The sequence below is a fragment of the Lucilia cuprina genome, chromosome 6 (assembly GCF_022045245.1).
Source record: "Lucilia cuprina isolate Lc7/37 chromosome 6, ASM2204524v1, whole genome shotgun sequence".
NCBI classification, from domain to species: Eukaryota; Metazoa; Arthropoda; class Insecta; order Diptera; family Calliphoridae; genus Lucilia; species Lucilia cuprina.
Genome location: NC_060954.1, coordinates 58,944,388 through 58,964,896, shown reverse-complemented (window position 1 = coordinate 58,964,896; position 20,509 = coordinate 58,944,388). Strand labels below are relative to the sequence as shown.

At 25.9% G+C, this 20,509-nt stretch overlaps 1 protein-coding gene across 1 annotated transcript in view; it reads left to right on the top strand.

Moving 5' to 3' along the window:
• The window catches only part of LOC111682334 (Krueppel-like factor luna), a 264,439-nt gene that overhangs the window by 227,179 nt on the left and 16,751 nt on the right, over positions 1-20,509 (top strand). The gene's annotated exons all lie outside the window — the stretch shown is intronic.

Below are 20,509 nucleotides of genomic sequence, written 5' to 3'. Positions count from 1 at the left end.
TCTATAGAGAGTAATAGGAATGACCACAATACATTTACGTAGCTGTTGTTGTTGTTGTTTTTGTCGTCGTCATTATTATTGTATTCCTATTGTTAGCATGAATACCTCGAAACTAACATGGAGTTGTTTGGCCAAAAAGTACAACATATACAACAAGTTGTAAATTTATGCATAGAGTTAGTGGTGTACTGGTCATGACAGTAGAGATAATATAAAAGAGTTAAGAATTAAAAAAAAAAAAACATAAAGAAAGAATTGCTAAATGACTTTGGCTATAGAGTGAAAAGTCAAACAAATAAAGTATTAGATAAACTTTTTTATAACTTTTACATGTTTATTTAAGATTTGCTAACCAAAAAGTTAGCAAATTTCTTTTGTTTGTTTGATTTATATAGTTTTGATATTTAACAAAGATTTTCGCCTCCTAAAAGTATGTAAGATTATAAAAAGAACCAAAACTTACTTATCTATACTCGCGAAAAGTTTTTTAAAGCGCTTTTTGCAAAAATATTTGCTCTAAAAGAAAAAGTGTAAAAAATCGAGTTTTTATTAAGCAAAACTCAATTTTAAAGAATTTTCGAGAATATTCCAAGAATTCTACATTAAAAAATTAATTAAAATTATAGTATACTTTAAGGCTATGCTATAAAATCAATTATGTTATTTATTATTGTCTTAAATCTATGTTTATGACTTAATTACATTGCAACTAATAATATTACGTTAGAAAAAAAATACATTTTAAATTTCAATTAAACTTTTCATTTTACTTAACAAATCAGGTCACTGATTATAGCTACAAATAGAAATATTAAAAAAAAGTTATAAGGCTTTCAAAAACATTTCACAAAATTATGTACAGCATACAAAAAAGGGCCATACAACTAAAGCAATAATGATGGCAAATAAAAAATTCACTTTATGTATTGGAAAATAAACTAAATAACACATAAAACCATAAAATTGTAGTTGATTAATATGTGGATTTCCTCACATTTTTTTGTTTCTCGAATCTATGTGTTTGTATCAATCATTGACATCTAACCACAGAACACATGTCATGTTAAATTTATAACTTGTGTATGCAATTAATGCATACCTTTAGGCGTATAAAGAATAATATTGATTGCTCGGTAATATGCATGCATACGATACGATTGAACAATTTCAGTCAATCATATATTCTGTGTGTGTGTATAGTAGTGAATGTAGTCAAGCTTAAATTTTACAATATTATAGAAAAAAAAACATATATCTATGAAAAGGTATAAATTATACAAATATATGTATATATTCAAATAAATATTAGTAGGGTAACCTTTTAGTAGGAAAATTTTGCTAGAAAAAACTCTCTGCTTTAAGAATTGTAAGTTCCTTTGGATTTATGTTTTTTTTTAATATATAACTTAAAACATAAATTCCATAAAAATGTTATCCTTAATTTAGAAAGTAAAATTTGTTGCCCTGCTAATATTATGTATATTATGATTGTAGATTTGATACACTTCAATTGTATTTCTATGTCTGCTTGTGTTAAGGACATATGAAATCATTCGTGAATATTGGTTTGGTTGATTCAAACACATACATATATACGTTTATTATCACATATATTAGGGTAGCCCAATAGCAAACCTACAAAATTGACTCAGCATTAAAGTAACAACAATAATTTGTATAAAAATACTAAATAAACAATAAGACATCAGTTTAGTTATAATTCAGTTTTGGGACACCCTAATCTATATAGATAATTGCTTAAAACACTATATACTATACTATATCAAGCAATCGACCCAATTACTTTGTAACAGCTTTATTGAGCTTATCTCTTGTCGTAATTCTCACTTTTATTTTGTGCATACAAACAGACAGACATACAGACAGACAAACAGACACACAGCTTCATGCATTTGCATATCTTTTCTCCCTTGTTAGTCTGTCTGTTTGTCTACCTTTTTTTCGATTGTTTCTGATTTTTATTTTTACAATTTGCTAAATAAATGTATGTGTTTGTATGTGTGTGAGTGTATGATTGTATAGTCAAATTTACTTGAGATCAAACTAGATTTGTACATTTGTTGGCACGACTTTTAAATGAAAATGTTAAAGTGTAACATTGCATTGATTTATTTGCCGCTTGTAGTTTGCAAAAAGGATAAATGAAATTGGATTTGTTTTTTTTTTTGTCAACATTTAATTTGAAATTAAGCTTATACGTTATTAAGTTTGTTTGCCTATGGAATATTAAATTAGCTTAATATTTGCTTTAAGTTATGAAATATTGCCTACTTTTAGTCTATCTTTTTATTAAGGAAATATTGCCTATTTCTAGGCTTGCTTTTTATTAATGAAATATTACCTACTTCTAGGTTTGCTTCTTATTAATGCAGTTAGTTTTCTATTCGATTTCTCAGTTTATCGTAATAAACAAAGAATTTTTTAGAAAAAAAAATATTTAAAATATTGCCTACTTCTAGGTTTTTTAAAATAACCAAAGAAAAAATTCTTTAAAACTATAGTCTACTTCTTAGCTTCTTAAAAAAAATCTTAAAATAAACTGCCTACTTCTAGGCTAGCTTTTTATTATTCCTGTTCGGGTTTTTTATAATGCTACCCTACCAAACTTTTTCCGACTTATAAAGATTTTTTATTGTTTCCAATTATGGCCATTGCTTAAATCCTTTATTGCTCTTTATCTAACAATTAATTACGGCATTGTCAATAGTGGTAATATGTATTTTAACACACATTTTGTGTTGTTTGCTGTATTTCGGACAATTTTTTCTTATATTTCTTTTTAAAAATGAAACGATAGCGGTTGGATTAGACCAAATAGAACCCATATTGTCATATAAACATACATAAATATATTGACAACAAAGTACTAATATAGTGAGACAAAAGATTGTTGTGTGTTAAACTTTTAACCACAAAATTACTTAATATTAAAGCTTACAACAAAAACCACAGATGAACACTTACAAAACGATAAATAACAAATAGAGATCAGGCTTTATATAAATAGGCTCTCTTTGTTTAATTTTGATTCACACACAACACTTACATATAGAGACAAAAAAAAAGGTTTTTTTTTGTTATAACCTAAAAGTATGCTGTACAAATATGGGAAGCTGTGTTGTGGAAAATATAAAACAAAGTCACAATAAAAACTAATTTTTTTTTTTGTGGTCGCATTAAGAGGATTCACATAAATTACAAAAGAAAACAACAAAATGTATTAAAGTTAACACACACACATCTACACACATGCCTATACTATCTAATACAAATTTTGCTATACACAAAACACCAATAGTCTGTAGCTCTTACCTTGATTGTGTAATTTTTACAAAAAAAAAAAAAAAAAAAAAAATGTGAAAAAAAATTTAAGTTCTTTTTTCTTTACATTTGTTTCATATTGCTTATAGTATTTAGAATCTATATAAGAATAATAGTCAATATTTGAAAATTTCCTAAATCCATTTTGTTTTCTGTTATTTTTATCGTATATATCTGATGTGCTACAATCAATGTGTGTATATGAGTGTTTGTATGTCTGTCTGTCTGTTGTATCAGTTATCTGTATCATTTTGTGGTTAACAACTATCATGGCTTATAATATTGACCCAAAACAAGTTTATATGGCTTTATATGTTGTCAGTGTTCTCAGTTTTTTTCCTAGCTCACTTTCTATGTGTTTATATAATTGTAGCAAGTATACTTGTATATGTTAAAAAGGATATACTTTTTTTTCTATCTACAAAAATACATGTGGCTATATAACTTTTGTACCTTACATTTATATATAATTTTTTTTGCTGTTAGTATTCAGACGGGTTATCTTTTGTATTGATTGTTGTCATCATTGTAACAACCACAAAAATTGAGTTTTTTTCTTGCTTTCGTTTTTTTATTATATTTAAGGCCACATCAATGAAAATTTGTAGGCTATACATGTACGTTCATGTTAATTTAAGGTTGTGGTTGGCTTGGAATTGTGTAAGAGTATGAGTTTTAGGGAAAAAATGTTATAATATAAAAGGATTATATTTTGTATGAATGGCAGCTTTAATGTAAATTAAGGTTAATATGAATTTAAATGTAAATTTTGTGATGACCTAAAAAAAATAGTTAAATGCAAAGCGCCTAAAAGTTATGCTATAGTTTTTAAAAGAGATTTTTTGTTTTGTAACTTTAACAAATCTACATAAACAGATTTGTTTTGTAAGGTTAAAAGCCGCATTTAATAAAAAAAATGTATACCTGTTTTATACCACATAAGCATATTTTTATAAAAACTAAAGCATACTTTAAAGAGTTTTAGTAATAATAGTAAAATATTTTTAAAATCTCTTAAAATATGCTTTACTTTTTATTTATTACAAAAAATAAACAGCAATTTGCCAAAAATTTTATATAAAACATTAAATTTTGTTAATATTTAAAAATTTCTCCCCAATAATGTTGTTTTTTCCCCTCATTTGTTAATTCATTTTGGCATATTCAATTTGTTAAAGTTAAATTAATTATAACATCAGTGATGTATATGGTGTCAATTTTAAAATGACTTTTCCCCTAATTTGTTACTTTAGTCGGCTAAGTAAAATGCAGACAAAAATAAAAGAGAAACGTATTGAAGCTATAAAATTGAATAAAAACATTGCATACATTTAGGCCAAAATCGATAATCTTTTAAAATGAAATGAACGCAAAAATAGACTAAAAGAAAAAACAAATACCCAGGCATTTTAGAAAACACAAACTTACTACATTTACAAAACCAACACACACTCTTAAACATTAAAGTGGCCAAATTATCTCTCACGCTTGCTATGCATTAAATTTGCTTTTAAGTAAACGAAAAGCACTTCAAAGTCTAGCGAAACGTAAACAATAATATAACGATGGTTGGCTGGTTAGTTGGTTGCCTTGATAGCAACATCAATATAGCAGCACAGCAGCAGCGTTATAAGCAACCCAAAAAAGTATGCTACAGCAAAATAAAAAATAAAAAAAAAAACAATGTGTGAAAATCTATAGAAAAAAAACTGCTGTATAAATAAAAATAAAAATCCACGACCTACATCTGTTATAGGGAAAATATTCATTCTAACATATAATCAACCTTATAACAAGAGAGCATAAGAGCAAAAGAGAAACCTTTATAGATGAGGTTGCGACAGAGGCAAGAGAAATAAATATTATTGCTAATACAAACTAATGCCTGGTACGCGTTACTGAATTTAAATGAGGAATTAATGCCGAATATTACATTATTTTGGTTTTCTTGTGAAATTCCAATAACACTCTAAACGAAGACAAGCAAGCATGTTGCTTCTCTTTTTTCTTCAACATTTTCTTTGACTCATTTTCAATTTCATTTTTTTTTGTTTCTTGAAGATGAACACGTTGAAAATTAAGATGATGATAATATTGACAATGTAGATTCTAATAATGATGACTTAGGGGATGGAGAAGGAAAATTTTCGTTTTCATTTTTTTTTTTTAACTAGGGTCAAACAAAACCAAAACATTTACGTTTTAAATAAAACGGAAATATTGATGGTTTTGGTGGCATAATGAAAATATTTATATTTCCAAAGAAAATATATTTGACAGACGGCATTGTATTGTGGACTCTTTTGTCGGTCTTAAGGAATTTTAATATTTAGTTGATGCCTTTCTAAATGTTTTGTTTTTAGGTGTCTGTCGTCTGTTGTGATGACAAAAACAAAATTGTATCTACTTGTTTATGGTTGGTTGTTTTTACAATAAGTAATTTTAGTTTCACAGAATAACATTAGAAGCGGGAAGCGTTACCATGATAAAAATGTAATTGTAGTGGGTGGTTTGGTGGTGGCTAAGAAGGGTGAGTGGGTGCTTAAGTGTTAAGTCTTAGCCAAGAAGACTATCATGATAATAAATAAATTTAGCACACTTGAGAGCTCACAAACATGTTTTATATTCTTAAAGGTTGCTGGTTCATTCTTTCCACTTTTATTAAATCTCTTTTATTGCCATTGTATGTGTGTGAGTGTGGACTGCTAATAAGCTAAATAAACTTTAAGACTTACCCGGTAGTTAAAGTTGACTGCCCCGTTCTAAGAAGTTTAGACTATAGACTAGTCTATGAGCTAGACTGCAGACTAGAATAGATTAAAGACTAGACCAAAGACTAAACTATAGACTAGACTATAGACTAGACTATAGACTAGACTATAGACTAGACTATAGACTAGACTATAGACTAGACTATAGACTAGACTATAGACTAGACTATAGACTAGACTATAGACTAGACTATAGACTAGACTATAGACTAGACTATAGACTAGACTATGGACTAGACTACAGACTAGATTAAGGACTAGGCTATAAACTAGATTAAGGACTAGACTACAGACTAGATTAAGTACTAGGCTATAAACTAGATTAAGGACTAGACTACAGACTAGATTAAGGACTAGGCTATAAACTAGATTAAGGACTAGACTACAGACTAGATTAAGGACTAGGCTATAAACTAGATTAAGGACTAGACTTTAACACCAAACTAAAAAACTTTTTAAAAAGTACACTTTGCGTTCCTATAAAAAAGCCGAACAAAAACTTTGTTTCTTTCTATGGACTAGATTGTAGACTAGACTACAGACTAGATTAAGGACTAGGCTATAAACTAGATTAAGGACTAGACTACAGAATAGGCTATAAACCAAAACTAAAAACTAAAAAACTAAAACTTTTTAAAAAGTACACTTTGCGTTCCTATAAAAAAGCCGAACAAAAACTTTGTTTCAATGTATAGGTGAGTTTTTTAACTGTGTATTTCGAAATGAAAAAATTTGTCAATTGGTGGTGGTAGTGGTGGTGGGTCAGTAGCCAAATGTATCAGCAAATTCATTAGAATTTAAATTTTTACTTGAAAATATTAGCAAATCTAATCGATATTTATGTTTTAACAAGCCAAACATGACATGTTTTAAATTGGTCAGATGTCATTTCTTTCGAAAAAAAAACAAATGACACATTACGTAGAAACTTTTTTTGATATTTTCTATTTTCTTATTTTTGGCTTCATTAAGGAATAAGATAACTTTTTTGATTTATTTTAATATTAAAGAAAATAAAGAAATACGGTGCTAGCAAAGTTTCAATAGATTTTGTTTGATATAAAAAGAAATTACTTCTCTGTACAGCTTTATTGCTGATTTGCTTAAAAATGCTGTGGCGTTGTTGTTCTAAATATTGATACAAATACAAGTAATGAAAATTTTTAATTAAAACTCACTTTTACAAATTATTTAAAAATAAAATTCAGTTATTTTTTTAAAAAGCATAATATTAAGAAAAAACTTAAAAAATAAGTTTTATATTTTTATTTTATTTTTATTATAGAAAAACTACAACATATATATCCCCTAGGGCTGATCTAGTATAATTAAAAGTTTTAACAGCAAAAAATTCCGTTATTTCTAATGAAAATTATTTGCCATTTAATATCCTGCTTTGGTTGTTTTATTGATTTTTGCCTGCATGTATGCTATGCATTTTGTTTCCTCTTAATAAAACGACTTAAGTGCTGTTTGAGTACAATTTCTATTGCAGTTTTTATGTATTTTCTTATGCTTTTTATTCTTCAACTACTAACATCTAATGATAAAAGTAACAATTTTAAGTATTTTTTTTGACCAATTTCTTTACTTGTCTGGCTACTTTTAAGTCATTAAAGTTGCATTGTCTTAGGATTATTGCTACTAGACTTAACCACATTATATTGTTTTCTTTACTTTTTGCAGCAACTATTAAAAGAATGTGGTTGCAAGCTTAGTACATGTCCATAATCATAAAAATCAAACACTATATATGTATATTATAATAACAATAATAATATAACATGATACAGTTAGAGCTAAAAGTTTAGATACAATTTTAGAAAAAAGTCTAGAAACTTAAAAACTTATTAATAACAATTTATCACAGGCTTATAAGTCTGTAATTGTTTTATGAATTTTCAACATATAGTAGTTTACTTAAAAGTGCTTAATTATTTAAAAGTTATTTTGAGTTTTAGTTTATATTAAATACTTTTTGTTTTAGATTTTGCATTATTATTACTTTTTAATGTTGCGCCATTATCTATTTTCCCTATTGCCAGTGTATTTTGAAAAGTCTTAACATTAAATTTAATTAAAAAATATTTTTTGGTTTCATTGCAATTTCTTTATGTTATTTTTGTTTTAACATCTTTTAACTTTATTTTTTGTTTTTTTTTGCTTGTATTTTTGCAAGAATGCTGTGGAGACATTACCGCAACATGCTGGAGAAGATGAAAATAGTACTGCAAAAGAAACTCATAATAATAACTATAAAAATAATTGCAAAATATATACACATACTTATACTTAATACATGAATGTTAAAAGTTTAAAATAACAATTTCTAATGTTTAAACTAAAAAAAATTAAATATCATTGATATGAAAAATCTTCTACAATGTTATTTAATCAGTATAAGTTTTATAATATTTGGAAAACAAATTAGAACGTCTTAGCAACATGTTGCTAAAACATGTTTCAAAGTTAGATTTATTTAAAACGTTTAAGAAATTTTGATATATATAAAACTTTAAATTTCTATACAATAAAATTTGGAATATCACCACTTTATAACTGTTAGCAACATGTTGCTTAAACATGTTGTTTTTGTTAAATTTATTGTAAATTTCAAGCAAAACAATTTAATAGTTGTTTATAATTGTGAAAAGGTTAAACAAAACTTTAAACTAGAACTTCTTTACAAACATTTTGTTAACATATTTCTCTAACAAAAATTTAATTTCCTTAAAGTTTATTTAGTAATATAATTTTAGCAACATGTTGCGGCAACAATTAAAATAAGAAATAAATTCTGAGAAAATTCTCTTTTATTAAAATCTACTTTGCTGTTTTGGTAGTTTAGTTAGTTAAAACTTCAATGTTTTAGTTACATATTTTCTTTAGCAACATGTTGTTGAAACATTTTGAATCTTATGAAAATCTTTTTCTTACAAATATTTAAAAGTTTTTGTGTTTGAAAAATGTTGCACATGTTGAACATGTGTTCAACATGTTTTTCAACAAAAAAAAAAACTAATTCAGCAAAATTTTTCCACAAAATTTTCATCACATGTTTTGATTGAGCAACACATTTAGAAACTTGTTGCTGTATCATTTAAAATTTCAAAATATTCTTTATACATTTTTTTACACTAAATTGCACACATTAAAGGTTATATTTCAGTCAGATATTTTCAATAGCAACATATTGCTGCAACATTTTCCTATACATATACAATTAGTTTCATATACATATATTCCAAAAAAATTTTCGATTTTTTTTATTTCAAATTCAATTTTTTTAAAAGTACACTTTAAAATCCTTGTAATTATATATATGTAGTACTTAACAACATGTTGCTGCAAGAAATCTAATAAATTAATTCTGTTTTTGTTTTCCTCAAAAAAAAAACAATCTATATTAAATTTTTGTAATTATATAATATTACCTAATTCATAGTCTTTCTCTTTAGTAATAAACATTAAATAAAGTAATTCATTTACAATGTTACAGATGACTATAAATTATATTAAATTACAACTTTTACAACACCCCTCCCCTTATAAATACTTAAGACATTACATTGGTTTGTTTATAATGCTAATAATTTTATTATTATCTTTATCTTGTGTCCTAGAATTTCTATCAACTAATAAGACGTCTGTTAGTGAAATGAATTGTATGAATGTCTTAAGTTTAGAACCATATAGTATGTATGTACTTCATAATACTTATATAACTCTTAGACTATTGTATCAGGGATAATAAGTAAAACTTAGTTATAAACTTATATTCATATATAAATATAGTTGCAATAAACAATGCAAGATTATAACTAAGTGTATATGTATGTATATGTGGGTATATCCTTGTGTTGCTAAACAATTAAATATTGTAACTAAAACATATATACATATGTCTATGTTTTTTTTTTTTTTCATTTAAATTTATAAGAGAGTAAATGTGTATACAAGTTGAAAACATTTTATTATGATAACAACTTATTATTGCTATCGACCAACTAATAGAAAAAAAGAAAACTTAATTTCTTAAATCGTTTTAAAGAACAATTAAATTATGTAATTGTATTTATATAAGTTAGAAATATGTAGAATTTTGCTGTAATTCTATGTTATAAACATATAGAAAACAGCTTGTTTAAGCATTTGTTTTATGTTGAATTTAAAAGCCTACTTTTAGGTTGGTTTCATAAAATTACTAAATTTTCTTTTAATCATATGAATTAGATTTCAATTGTTTATTTAAATTAAATTCTATAGAAATGTTTTTCAAATAAAAAGGTTATAAATTTTTAGTTAATTTCCTAATCTAAGAAATACAGCATATTTTTATTATATTCTTCATCCTTAAGTTAGGCAATTATATTGCTTATTAATAAAAAAAATTACATTTATAACAATATTTAATTACTTTTCTAACTCCCAGTAAGCAGTAAAGTTTTTAAACTTAAAAGTATTTTATTAAAAATATAACTAAATAAATTTAATATCTAAATACCTCAATGCTTAGTTATTTATTATACAAAATATTTAATAGTCATGACTCATTGGTTTACGTGGTAGTTCACTACACGCGAACTGTCAAGTAGAGTCAAAGAGACCCCGTTTTGACCCCGTCATGACTCATAGTTAGTTATTTTATTTTATTTATTTTTTTTTATTATTTTTTTTTTTTTTGCATAAATTTATTGCAATGATTTTCAATGGTTTTGACGATAGCAACCAATGAACAAATAAATATTTATATAATTCTTTGCCATATTATGGCCATATTTAAACATAAAATAAATTTGCTAAAACAGCAAAACACCTGTATCATTGGGCCAAACATAAACCATTAAAAAATCAAATTTTTATAGAATTAGAAGAAAAAAATGTTTAACTATGTTTAGGTTAATAACTGGCAATGAACTTTTGTTTTGAACGAAACAGAACATCATGATTTATTTTGTTAATATTAAGAATTGTATGCGGTATAATGAAATTTTTTATTGCAACAATTAAATGAATGACATTTAAAACATAATTTAAATAATGTGATAAATATTATTTTTTAATAAAATAAATGATGGTATTGTTTTTCAAGTTTTTTTTAAGTAAAGTTGTGTTTTTCTAGAGATAAATTGCGTTTTGAATAAAGCTTCATGCTTGAGCTTTGAATGAAATTATTAATCACATAGCCTCTCTAAACAATACTAGTGATTGGTCTATAGACTAGTCCATTATGTGGTGTATAACTAGTTAATTGAATTCTCTATAAACTGCTGTATTGTCTAGTCCATTGACTGGTCTATAAACTAGACAACCAACTGGCCTATAGAGTAGTGAAATGACAGGACTTTAGACTAGTTCATTAACCGTTCTATTGCCTGATGTAAAGACTAGTTCATTGACTGGTCTATTGCATGGTGTAAAGATTTGTTCATTGATTGGTCTCTTGCCTGGTCTGAAGTCTAGTGAATTGACTTGTTTATAGGTTATTATATCAACTAGTCTATAGAGTTTAATGCACTACTCTTGTCAATTTGCTAGTCCAAGTTCGTTGACTAGTCTATAGACTGGTTCCGTGACTGGTCTATATACTACTCCATAGACAAACCTGTAGACTAGTTCATTGACTAGTAGATAGGCTAGTTCATTGACTCGTCTATAGGCTAGTTCATTGACTGATCAAATTGGTCTCTTGACTGGTTTATAGGCGAGTCCATTGTCTGGTCAATATACTATTTACCAAACCTAGCATATAAATCAGCCTTAGACTATACTATGGATTATTCTTTATTAAGTTTTTATTGATATACTAAGAGCTGTATTTTTTTACCAAAAATCTTGTTCTTCCTATTTTTTTTTCTTACTTCTCTACAGGTCACTGTTTAAACCTTGAACTAATGCATTAAAGGTTTCTTTTTTCCTAATCCAATTTGTTTTAATCCTCCTTCTACTGCCAACATAAAAAAGAAACTTTTTAAATTATAGTTATTTAAACAGTTAACATTTCTTTTCCTTAAAACATCTCAATGATAAATAACGTAACAAGCTTCCAACACAACACATTAAGGGAATTTAAGTTGGCATGACAGTAATAACTAACACTAAAAAAAAACTTTTTCTTGCTTATATCCGTTTCCTTAAAACGCTCATATACATAGCAATACAACCAAACACAATAATACAAAGTTATAAACATTTGAAAAAAAGAAGAAAACTTACACACAAATGCAATGACAAAACAGAAATTATATTTCAGCATTCATTCATTTGTTCTCTCATTCATTCTAATATATATATAAAGATTCACTGTATTAGTAGTTGCGTATTGTTATGTTATATTCTGTAATGTAGTGTAGTTATTTAGGCGTCAAATCATTTAATTTTTTTTTTTTTTTTGTTCACTCTCATACACTTAAACACACATACATATAAATTGTTTTACTCTATACAAGTATTTATTTATTTGTTAAAGAAAACTTTTTCTTTACAGCATTTCGTTTTTTTTTATTTATATGTTGTTTATGTATTTAGTTTATATACTTAGTTGTTTCTTGTTAAAAGCAAATAATATTATGTGTGACAAGTTAACAATAAATATTGATAAAACAAAAATGAAAATTGAAATACAAACAGTAAGAAAAACAACAAAAACTACATAATATCTTACTCAAACTGACTGCAAAAAAAATGAACAGAAAAACACAAAATTTATGGCATAAATATTTTAACAATAAAGTAACTTGATACAGAATTTTACACACATACACACACACACATCTACATGTTATTTGTTTGAAAGTCTATATTTTACATTTAATGAGTTGAAATATGTATAAATGTCTATTTGAGTGTAAATATACATTTTGTGTTGAAAATGTTCTAAATACACTGTCATCAACAAACTCATGCTTATTATTATAATGATCATCGTCGGCATCATAATCATCATCATTATGGCAACATTTGCATTTGTAACAATCAGTTGTATAAATTAACGCTCTTAAATGTAATAACGTTATAAATATTTGCCTAAACCCTGACTGAGCTGTTCTAACAGGAGTCAAGTATCCGTTTTCAAAAGCTGAACTATAAAGCTGTCATAAACTAACTTACATATGTGATTTAAGTTTATTTGACATACATATACATGTATATACACATTCTAGGTATTATTTTAAATGAAAGCTAGTTACTTAACACACCTAAGGTAAACTATAGAAGAACCAAACCATTTGTTATCGTTTTTAAATAATGTTATCTGCGAAGAGTATTTCATTGGCGAACTGCCGAATATTCATTTGTTTATTACATAAACACTTTAAGTAGTACCTAACGCTAATACACAAACATATCTATGTATAAACACATATACATACATTTACAAGTACCCCTTTATTTATGCTTCAAAATGTTTCTGTTGTTTACATTTAACTTTAACGAGTGCTTTTATTATAGTATATACACAGCCAAATACAATTGATTCTATTAATTAATTATAAACTCAATTGAAAATTTTTGGCAATAACACTTTTAAGCTGTAGTTGTTTATTTTTTAATAAACAACTAATTTACGTTCAAGTTCTTGTTAATATTTAAATAATTTATGTTATTGTTGATTTTTTTTTCTCTTTTAATATTTATTGCACTTGAATATTTTATTAGTTAACGAGGGGAGGGGGTTAGGGAAAATTATTAAAAAATTTAAAAATATGAAAGTATAACTTAGAAATACGTTAGTTTTTTAGGATTTGAACTTTTAGAAATATGTATGTATTTGTACAACAAAAATTTTATTGAATTTAATGATCGTGTTTTCTCGCCAAAACAACTGCTTGTTCTGGAGGTCAACAGAAACGTATCCCAGAGAAAAAGCGTTATGAATCGTTTGCAACAGATAGCAGTCGAATGATTTAAGGTCTGGGCTATAATAGATGTGATCCCTTTCGTCTTCAATTCTTTTGTTATTTGATTGATTTCTCCTTGATAAATCCTGTGGCTCGCAAACTTATTTTTTAGATTTACAAAGATTTTGAAGGCTTTTGTTAAGTTTGGTAACAATCTTTATGAAGTAAAACGGATGCAATTCTTTGGTCCTCAAGCTTACTTGGCTTTCTTGGGCAATATTTGTTGCCATCCATTTCAAGGACTTAAAAATCCCATAAATTACAACAAAATTAAATTCTTTAAAATCAAAATTAAAAAAATTTCAACTTTCAATTTCAACAAATAAAAATTTTATTAAAATTTTTATCTAAATCATTTTTTTTTAATGAATATTTAATTTCTTTACTAAAATTTCTAGTTTTCATTAAATGAAACTCAAATGAAGTGTCTAAAACCATATAAGACCCACTAATTACTATCTAAATGCTGACTCATGTAAATTCAAAGTATTTAAAGGATTTAACTAAAACATATTTCAAACTAATAAAATCATAGTTACTTTTAGTTTTACACTAAAATTTTAATAATAGACAATCAAAAACACACAACTTAATAAAATATATTATTCATTTAGAAACACATTTGCCATGAATGAATGGAGTCTGAAAGAAAAAAAAAGGAAACAAAACCAAATTTTTATTATTCTTTTTTGAAAATCGTTAAACTTTTAAACAATCATACAAACAAACGTATGTGGGTATATACATAGCTATTTATGTTTATGTGTGTGTGTGTGTGTGCTAAACATAAATAGAATAAAATGGTCGATAGAACTGAAATAAATAACGCGCCAAAAAAATATTTTCAAAAACTAAAAAACATTAATCATTACACATGAATAAAATTTTTGCTATGCTGATGCATATACTTAGCTCTAACTTCGTAAAACTTAAAATCAGTGATTGGCACACAGAGAGAGAAAGAGCACAAAGTTAATGATGTATGTATTTGTGTGTTGGATTGTGATTTCATGTCATACTTTGTACATACATATATATCTGACTTGATTGATTTTGTTACAAACTTGTCTCTTACATATGGTCATACATACATATGTATGTGTGTGAATAGCCTTAGACTTAGTTCGGACCCTGCCATTTACTACGCTGCTAACCTATGTTGTAAGGTTTAAAGTAATGTTTATATGTAAAGTTTTGACTGTTTTTAACCACCATAAATCTATAAAACTAAAAAAAGGAAAGATTTTTATTTCTGGAATATTTAAACACGGGATTTCTAATGGAGATAAATGTACAAAAAGGATATAAGCTTTTATACATAAAATTAGTTCAAAAGAATTATGTAGTTAAGCGAGAGAAAAACTGTACATTTTTAAAGCAATTATTATTTTTTTTTTTTTTTAAACCATTAAAATGATTTACTGTAAAATGTAAATGATAAAATTATACATTAATTTCCAATTCTACTGTTATTTTCATTTTACAACATTAAACATATTATTGTTTTACATAAATGGTCAGTTTTTGGTAAAAAGCATTAACATATTTTTTTTTAATATTGAATATGTTTTCATTGAAATATAATATTTTTATTGAAAGTAAGAAACCCTTTGTTTAATACTATGGCAAAACACCCAAAAGTATACTTTGATTTTTATGTTATACGTGTTAAACGTGTAAAATTGTTTTATCCTGTTTACAAAGCATTATATATTTGTTTGTGTGTGTTTTTTTTTATATCTATATAAAGTATGATATATGAGCCGTTAACTTGTAATTTATAGAAATAAATCTTATTGGAAATAAATATCAAAAGTAAACGCATGATAACTTCAACTGTCTGTATCTGTAGCCTACTGGTATTGTGTTTATGGTTCATCAGTTGTTTTTGACTATCAGAGTTTTATTTTTTTACTTTTCTTTTCGGCGTGTGTCTGTGATTTATTTACTACAAAATCCCTTTTCTTTGGATTTGGGGAAAGGGTAAGAAAGTGCTTGTATGTGTGTTAACAATATTGTCTAACGATGTAATTTAACGCTTTATCTATTTCAAAAGTGAAAGGGTAGTAAAGCACAAGTAATTTTTTAAAATATAAAACATAAAAATTCTCATTTATTTGTTAAGTTTTTGTTCTTTTATTTTTTTATTTTATTTCTTAATAAATTACCTTAAATTTATACTTATTATAAATGCCTATTGAATGATATATAACCGAGTAGTAAATATGTCAAATTATTGTTAAAGGAAATTTATAAAAATGGTGTTTTGTTTAGATATAAAATGGAAGACATGATAAATTTAGCAACATAAAGTATGCTGTGATATTTTTAGACACCTAAACATATGCAATATTGAAGTTGAGTTTTTAATTTCCAAATAGAATTAACTCCATTTTGCGGAATGTCTAACCATTAGTACAATATTTTTCTTCAGAATTTTTATAAATGTTGTTATTTGAGAAATAAGATAGAAGACATGATAAATCTAGCAACATAAGATATGCAATTATATTTTTCGACAACTAAACATATGCTTAAACTTAAGTTTTTTATTTGCAAATGGAATTAACTCCATTTCGCTTTTCCTGTATTTTTTTTCTTTGGAAAATATATAAAAAGGTTGTATTTTATATATATATGATGAGAAACATGATAAATCTGGCAATATAAAGTATGCTATGATATTTTTAGACACCTAAGCGTATGCAACGTCTTTTAAAAACTTGAGTTTTTTAAGTTGCAAATAGAATTACCTTCATTTGCTTTTTCTGCATGATTTCTCTTAACAAAGAGTTTCGAATGAGTACAAAAGAAAGTCCTTCCTTTTAAGTAACAGCTTAAAGTATGTTTTGATATTCTTTCACGATCCTAAAGATAGGCAAAAAATTTGTTTAAAGTACAGTTATAGTATTTTACTTGCAAAAAGAATTAACTCCAATTGCGAAATGTTCTCGTATGTTTTTAAGGAAATTTCGATTTAACTAATAAGAAGTAATAAGATGTTTACTTTTCTTTAGAAAATTTCAATTACTTTTAAGTTTTATAATCCAAATTTGAATTTAGATAATGTGAAAATAACTTAAATATATTGATTTTCTAATAGTGTGTCTTTGAGTTTCTTTATTGCTCCATAGTATTAAATCAATTGTCCGTTTTTTATTGCTTACTTTTTGCTGAACATGAAAAATCATTTAATTTTTTGTTCGTACTGCAAAAAAAATATATATATATATTAATATTATTTTCTTTAATAGAAAATGTAAATCAAAACATTAAATCATAAATCACCACATAAATCCTTTAAAGACAGCATATGTTTTTCCCTATATAAAACACATACTATCAGAGACCCTGTAGTATGATGTATCAATAAAAAATAACATTTAATACTTCCAAGATGTTTAAAGTGATTACTCTTCGGATTACTTAGGGACACTTATGTGACTATTGCCTGATTACTGGGGGACATCAAAGTAACTATTTTTTATATTATATTAAACTTTTGTTCAATGGCAATAACCTGTAAAAACTAAAAAAGTTAGAAGTTTATTTAAATAGTAGACACTTTTACTCCTTTAAGCTCCACAGGGTTTATGGTGCATGCTTAAACACACTCACTCACACACAAATCTTAACCACAAGCCAAAAAAAAAAAGCCAAAAAGAGAGAAAAAAACTTATGGTCAATTCTCTGCACTTTCTTTTAATATAACGTTATATTTTGCTTTCACTCAAAAAATGATTATATATAAAAAACACACACTTACATATAAATAAATATAAAAAAGAACCATAGCATACTGTAAGGATTTAAAGCCAATTATTTTCACAGTTATCAAAATAATTTATTACTCTGAGATTTACAGCGATTGCAAACAAACAGATGAACAAAAAACCAAAATAAAAATATAAAACATACAACAACATACAAGAAAAGAATATAAATAAATTTGAAAAAAAAAACATAAAGGAAAATTTAAAAACATATTTCATACATTTACAGTCATTTCCAACAAACACCAACACACAGCCATTATACTATGTATAAAAGAAAAATTTATTTTCAAAAAAAAAAAAAAAAAAAAATAATTCAAATCTTCTTATCTTATTATGTATATTGGTTGTATTTCTTTCTATAAGATTCGTTTACATACATGAGTGAATATATCTAAAATATTCTTTTCTGTCTCTAACCAACTTTTTCGTAAACCGCCTAAGCTTAATAAAAAATAACAAAAAAAAAAAGTTTATTATTTATATAAACTTAAATTCATTTATTTACAGCTGTATGCTAAATCAAATTTCTTTCATTTTGGTTTGTTGTTTTCAAACAGATTTTATTTGTATATGTTGTTGGTGGAATGTTGTTGTTGTTGTTGTTGCTGCTGCAAATAGATAACAATTTTTATATATGTCTAAAGTTTATTTACAATTACCATAAATCATTTAACAAATAACTGCCTATCCCCTTCTCTATCTACTACTTTTACTACTCCCCCTAAAAGTAGGCAGTACTTTTGTTTATGTGTGTCATTTGAAATCGAAAAAAGAGAGAAAGCAAAAAAAGCAATTACTTTAAATGCAAAACGATTAAAATTTAAATTGTTTATAAAACCCTAAAATTTTTTTCTCTTTTTTAAAATTTTGTATAATTTTCTTTTTTACACAATTATGCAAACAATCAAGCCATACAATTAAACTCCATAATAACTTATCAACTGTAGTCGTTATTGATGTTTAATTTTTTATTTATTTTTTTTTTTTTTTTTTTTGTTCACCATCAGACCAAAATAAATATTTATTTTACAATATTAACCAAAGGTTTACACAACATTTATTTATATTGAAATAACTGCGTCAATTCCGTGAGTACAAAGGTAAATCTCTCTGTTGTTTGCCAGCACTATAAGTATTTTTAATTGAGTTCGATTATTAAAGCACAACGTACAGGCGCTAATTGAAATGGAAAGAAAAATTAAATTTTAATTTAATTACGGTTATTTTTTTGTTGTTGTTTTTGAAGAGCTTAAAGCTTAAAAAAGGATTTTTGAAACATATTTTTTTTGTATTGTTTTAAAAGCATATCATACAGGCTCTAAGAGAAATGAGGTAATATTTATGTTAAAATTTTTCATAAAGCTGCAAAATTATTTATAAAATTCTATAAACATAAGACAATATCGGTGGCAAAAACACAAAGTTATACAACAACATATAACAATTAATGCATGTTGTATATGCAAGGATCCAAATATATTTATACTTTATAATGTTTAAATTACAAACGACAAACGAGGTGAAGTCTATAAAAATTCTTTTTTAGTATAGATACATTTTTACTAAAATCTGTTTGAACAAGCTTTAACTTACAAGTTAAAAATTGATTTCCCCTGATAATGCAGCAAACGGCAACAACTAAAACTTCAAAAGGGCGTAAGATTGTTTGTGTTAATGTAAACGTAAAAATTACAAGTTTTCAACACACAAACATACAGGTTTTCATTGTAATGAAAATAAACTTTGTAATGTTAACTTGAAAGAGTTTAACTACTACACCATTTCCGTTAAAATTAAAAAAAAATATAAAAAAATAAAAAAAAGTTGCAACTTTTTTCGCAAAATACTGAAATAAATAAAAAAATAGATTTAAAAGTGTCAAAAAATTAAATTTTTTTCAATACTATTGAAAAAGAAGATTTAAAAATTTGTAACGGTGTAGCTGTTGTATAACTTTTCATATGCCTGTGTAGGTTTTTATTGCCCAAGGTCTCTATAGCAGCTCTCAAACAACATCACACAAATGTAAACAAATTTTGTTGGTACGTATGACAATGGTTCTTCCTATTGAAGTATTTTAATCAATTGCATAAAAGTCCTTAAACATTTTCAAGCCTACTACAATGAGACAACTACAATCGATAGTTTTCTACTAGAGTTGTTTTTTCGCAATCTATTGTTAGGGATATAGCATTCAAAATTTGTAAAAACAAAAGTTTTCTATGTTATTGTCATTTGCAAAAGATTTGCTTGTGGCTGCAACAAAATGTTTTTTTTTTACATTAATGTTGCAACTGTTTACAACCAGTTGGTTCTGCAAGGTGTTATGGTATCCATCATAGTATTCAAAGTATTTGTGATAATCTGCAGCCACATGATCTTTTGTAGTCTTTAATTTTAATTAAATTGAAGAATAGTTTGTTCAACAAACCCCCCGGAACTGCTGGGTATTGTGTTATTATGTGTGCGTGCATGCATAAATGTATGCTAGTATGTGTTGGTAAATGTTATTTATATTTTTTCCTACTGTCTGCCCAAATTAGTTAGAGTATAATCATAAAATATTGTTAAAGTTTTAGTTATGTTATTTTTTTTTTGTTCATACATTAGGTTGGTACACAGAATAAACATTTTACCCATTTGTAGGTTAGTAGATGCTTCTGTAGCTTAGTTAGTGTTATTCAAATCTATCATTAATGAGGTCTTGAAGTTCGATTTC